Source organism: Balaenoptera ricei, chromosome 4 (genome assembly GCF_028023285.1).
Source record: "Balaenoptera ricei isolate mBalRic1 chromosome 4, mBalRic1.hap2, whole genome shotgun sequence".
NCBI lineage: Eukaryota > Metazoa > Chordata > Mammalia > Artiodactyla > Balaenopteridae > Balaenoptera > Balaenoptera ricei.
Genome location: NC_082642.1, coordinates 57,667,365 through 57,673,364, shown reverse-complemented (window position 1 = coordinate 57,673,364; position 6,000 = coordinate 57,667,365).

Here is a 6,000-nt window from a genome sequence, read left to right as displayed (position 1 = left end):
CTGCATCTATTGAGATGATCATATGGTTTTTCTCCTTCAATTTGTTAATATGATGTATCACGTTGATTGATTTGCATATATTGAAGAATCCTTGCATTCCTGGGATAAACCCCACTTGATCATGGTGTATGATCCTTTTAATGTGCTGTTGGATTCTGTTTGCTAGTATTTTGTTGAGGATTTTTGCATCTATGTTCATCAGTGATATTGGCCTGTAGTTTTCTTTCTTTGTGACATCTTTGTCTGGTTTTGGTATCAGGGTGATGGTGGCCTCGTAGAATGAGTTGGGGAGTGTTCCTCCCTCTGCAATATTTTGGAAGAGTTTGAGAAGGATAGGTGTTAGCTCTTCTCTAAATGTTTGATAGAATTCACCTGTGAAGCCATCTGGTCCTGGGCTTTTGTTTGTTGGAAGGTTTTTAATCACAGTTTCAATTTCAGTGCTTGTGATTGGTCTGTTCATATTTTCTATTTCTTCCTGGTTTAGTCTCGGCAGTTTGTGCATTTCTAAGAATCTGTCCATTTCTTCCAGGTTGTCCATTTTATTGGCATAGAGTTGCTTGTAGTAATCTCTCATGATCTTTTGTATTTCTGCAGTGTCAGTGGTTACTTCTCCTTTTTCATTTCTAATTCTATTGATCTGAGTCTTCTCCCTTTTTCTCTTGATGAGTCTGGCTAATGGTTTATCAATTTTGTTTATCTTCTCAAAGGACCAGCTTTTAGTTTCATTGATTTTTGCTATTGTTTCCTTCATTTCTTTTTCATTTATTTCTGACCTGATCTTTATAATTTCTTTCCTTCTGCTGGCTTTGGGGTTTTTTTGTTCTTCTTTCTCTAATTGCTTTAGCTGCAAGGTTAGGTTGTTTATTCGAGATGTTTCCTGTTTCTTGAGGTAGGCTTGTATTGCTATAAACTTCCCTCTCAGCACTGCTTTTGCTGCGTCCCATAGGTTTTGGGTCGTCGTATCTCCATTGTCATTTGTTTCTAGGTATTTTTTCATTTCCCCTTTGATTTCTTCAGTGATCACTTCGTTATTAAGTAGTGTATTGTGTAGCCTCCACGTGTTTGTATTTTTTACAGATCTTTTCCTGTAATTGACATCTAGTTTCATAGCGTTGTGGTCGGAAAAGATACTTGATATGATTTCAATTTTCTTAAATTTACCAAGGCTTGATTTGTGACCCAAGATATGATCTATCCTGGAGAATGTTCCATGAGCACTTGAGAAAAATGTGTATTCTGTTGTTTTTGGGTGGAATGTCCTATAAATATCAATTAAGTCCATCTTGTTTAATGTATCATTTAAAGCTTGTATTTCCTTATTTATTTTCATTTTGGATGATCTGTCCATTGGTGAAAGTGGGGTATTAAAGTCCCCTACTATGATTGTGTTGCTGTCGATTTCCCCTTTTATGGCTGTTAGTATTTGCCTTATGTATTGAGGTGCTCCTAGGTTGGGTGCATAAATATTTACAATTGTTATACCTTCCTCTTGGATCGATCCCTTGATCATTATATAGTGGCCTTCTTTGTCTCTTGTAATAGTCTTTATTTTAAAGTCTATTTTGTCTGATATGAGAATTGCTACTCCAGCTTTCTTTTGATTTCCATTTGATGGAATATCTTTTTCCATCCCCTCACTCTCAGTCTGTATGTGTCTCTAGGTCTGAAGTGGGTCTCTTGTAGACAGCATATATATGGGTCTTGTTTTTGTATCCATTCAGCCAGCCTGTGTCTTTTGGTGGGAGCATTTAATCCATTTACATTCAAGGTAATTATTGATATGTATGTTCCTATTCCCATTTTCTTAAATGTTTTGGGTTTGTTATTGTAGGTGTTTTCCTTCTCTTGTGTTTCTTGCCTAGAGAAGTTCCTTTAGCATTTGTTGTAAAGCTGGTTTGGTGGTGCTGAACTCTCTCAGCTTTTGCTTGTCTGTAAAGGTTTTAATTTCTCCATCACATCTGAATGAGATCCTTGCTGGGTAGAGTAATCTTGGTTGTAGGTTTTTCTCCTTCATCACTTTAAGTATATCCTGCCACTCCCTTCTGGCTTGCAGAGTTTCTGCTGAAAGATCAGCTGTTAACCTTATGGGGATTCCCTTGTGTGTTATTTGTTGTTTTTCCCTTGCTGCCTTTAATATGTTTTCCTTATATTTAATTTTTGACAGTTTGATTAATATGTGTCTTGGCGTGTTTCTCCTTGGGTTTATCCTGTATGGGACTCTCTGTGCTTCCAGGACTTGATTAACTATTTCCTTTCCCATATTAGGGAAGTTTTCAACTATAATCTCTTCAAATATTTTCTCAGTCCCTTTCTTTTTCTCTTCTTCTGGGACCCCTATAATTCGAATGTTGGTGCGTTTAATGTTGTCCCAGAGGTCTCTGAGACTGTCCTCAGTTCTTTTCATTCTTTTTTCTTTATCCTGCTCTGTAGTAGTTATTTCCACCATTTTATCTTCCAGGTCACTTATCCTTTCTTCTGCCTCAGTTATTCTGCTATTGATCCCATCTAGAGTATTTTTAATTTCATTTATTGTGTTTTTCATCATTGCTTGGTTCCTCTTTAGTTCTTCTATGTCCTTGTTAAATGTTTCTTGCATTTTGTCTATTCTATTTCCAAGATTTTGGATCATCCTTACTATCATTATTCTGAGTTCTTTTTCAGGTAGACTACCTATTTCCTCTTCATTTGTTAAGTCTGGTGTGTTTTGACCCTGCTCCTTCATCTGCTGTGTGTTTTTCTGTCGTCTCATTTTGCTTATCTTACTGTGTTTGGGGTCTCCTTTTCACAGGCGGCAGGTTCGTAGTTCCCGTTGTTTTTGGTATCTGTCCCCAGTGGCTAAGGTTGGTTCAGTGGGTTGTGTAGGCTTCCTGGTGGAGGGACCTAGTGCCTGAGCTCTGGTGGATGAGGCTGGATCTTGTCTTTCTGGTGGGCACGTCCACGTCTGGTGGTGTATTTTGGGGTGTCTGTGCCCTTATTATGATTTTAGGCAGCCTCTCTGCTAATGGATGGGGCTGTGTTCCTGTCTTGCTAGTTGTTTGGCATAGGGTGTCCCACACTGTAGCTTGCTTGTCGTTGAGTGAAGCTGGGTCTTGATGTTGAGATGGAGATCTCTGAGAGATTTTTGCCGTTTGGTATTACGTGGAGCTGGGAGGTCTCTTGTGGACCAATGTCCTGAAGTTGGCTCTCCCACCTCAGAGGCACGGCCCTGATGCCTGGCTGGAGCACCAAGAGCCTTTTGTCCACATGGCTCAGAGTAAAAGGGAGAAAAAATAGAAAGAAAGAAAGAAAGAAAGAAAGAGGATAAAATAAAAAGTCTCTTGCCTCTTCGGCAGCTGCAGACTTTTTCCTGGTCTCCCTCCCAGCCAGCTGTGGTGCGCTAACCCCTTCAGGCTGTGTTCACGCCTCCAGCCCCAGTCCTCTCCCTGCGATCCACCGAAGCCGAGCCTCAGCTCCCAGCCCCGCCCTCCCTGGCGGGTGAGCAGACAAGCCTCTCGGGCTGCTGACCGCTGCTCGGCGCCGAGTCTCTGTGCGGGGTCTCTCCGTTTTTTCCTCTGCGCCCCTGTTGCTGTGGGATCCGCGCTGATCGCCGTGGCTCGCGCCCGTCTCTGGAGTTCGTTTAGGCGGCGCTCTGAATCCCCTCTCCTCACGCACCAGGAAACAAAGAGGGAAGAAAAAGTCTCTTGCCTCTTTGGCAGCTGCAGACTTTTTCCCGGACTCCCTCCCGGCTAGCTGTGGTGCACTAACCCCTTCAGGCTGTGTTCACACCGCCAACCCCAGTCCTCTCCCTGCGACCGAAGCCCGAGCCTCAGCTCCCAGCCCCGCCCGCCCCGGCGGCTGAGCAGACAAGCCTCTCGGGCTGGTGAGTGCTGGTCGGCACCGCTCCTCCGTGCGGGAACCTCTCCGTTTTGCCCTCCGCACCCCTGTGGCTGCGCTCTCCTCCGTGGCTCCGAAGCTTCCCCCCTCTGCCACCCGCAGTCTCTGCCCGCGAAGGACCTTCCTAGTGCGTGGAAATCTTTCCTCCTTCACAGCTCCCTCCCACTGGTGCAGGTGCCGTCCCTATTCTTTTGTCTCTGTTATTTCTTTTTTCTTTTGCCCTACCCAAGTACGGGGGGAGTTTCTTGCCTTTTTGGAGGTCGGATGTTTTCTGCCAGCGTTCAGTGGGTGTTCTGTAGGAGCAGTTCCACGTGTAGATGTATTTCTACTGTATCTGTGGGAAGGAAGGTGATCTCCGCGTCTTACTCTTCCGCCATCTTCTCTCCTCCCCTGATATCAGTTTTAACAATAGTTTTTGGATATATCTCCTCAGGCAAGGGTAACAATAGCAAAAATAAGCAAATGGGACTACACCAAACTAAAAAGTTTTTGCACAGCAAAGGAAACCATCAACAAAGTGGCAAGGCAACCTACTGAATGAGAGATACATATGCAAATGATATATTCATTAAGGGGTTGATATCCGAATATATATAAAGAATTCATACAACTCAGTATCAAAAACATAAACAACCCAATTAAAAGGTAAGCAGAGGATTTGAATAGACATTTTTCCAAAGAAGACATACAGATGGCCAATAGACCAATGAAAAGATGCTCAACATCACTAATTATCAGGGAAATGCAAATCAAAACCACAATGAGAACTCCCAAAACAGTCTAGGACCAGACGGCTTCATAGGTGAATTCTATCAAACATTTAGAGAACAGTTAACACCTATCATTCTCAAACTATTCCAAAAATTGCAGAGGAAGGAACACTTCCAAACTCATTCTATGAGGCCAGCATCACCCAGATACCAAAACCAGACAAGACATCACACACAAAAAGAAAATTGTAGGCCAATAACTCTGATGATCATAGGTGCAAAAAATCCTAACAAAATAATAGCAACCTGAATTCAACAATACATTAAAAAGATAATACACCATGATCAAGTGGGATTTATTTTAGGGATGCAAGGATGGTTCAGTATCTGCAAATCAATCAGTGTGATACACCACATTAACAAACTGAAGAATAAAAACCATTTGATCATCTCAATAGATGCAAAAAAATCTTTTGACAAAATTCAACATCCACTTATGATAAAAACCCTCAACAAAGTGGGTATAGAGGTAACATACCTCAACATACCTCAATATACACATATACCACTTCTTTATCCATTCATCCATTGATGGACCCCCTAGGTTATTTCCATATCTATTGTAAATAACACTGCAATGAACATAGGGGTGTATATCTCAACATAATAAGGGCCATATATGGCAAACCCACAGCTAACATCATACAGTAAAAAGCTGAAAGCTTTCCCTTTATGATCAGGAACAAGACAAGGATGCCCAATCTCACCACTTTTATCCTACACAATATTGGAAGTCCTAGCAGCAGAAATTAGGCAAAAAGAAGAAGAAGAAGAAGAAAGGGCATCCAAATTGGGAAGGAAGAAGTAAAACTGTCACTATTTATTATTATATATAGACATGATATTATATATAGAAAACCCTGAAAACTTCACTAAAAAAACTATTAGAACTAATAAATGAATTCAGTAAAGTGTCAGGATACAAAACCAACATACAGAAATCTGTGGCTTTTCTATACACTAAAAACAAACTATCAGAGGTACTTCCCTGGTGGTCCAGTGGTAAAGAATCCACCTTCCAGTGCAGGGGTCACGGGTTTGATCCCTGGTCAGGGAACTAAGATACCACAAGCCATGGGGCAACCAAGTCCACACACCACAACTACTGAGCCCGTGCACCTCAACTAGACAGACTGCATGCCACAAACTACAGAGCCCATGTGTTATGGAGCCCGCACGCCACAACTAGAGAGAAGCCTGCGCACCACAACAAGGAGCCAGCACACTGCAAGGAAAGATCCCGCATTTCCTGGTGGCGCAGTGGTTAAGACTCCATGCTCCCAATGCAGGGGGCCCCGGGTTCAATCCTTGGTCAGGGAACTAGATGCCACATGCATGTCACAACTAAGGAGCCCAT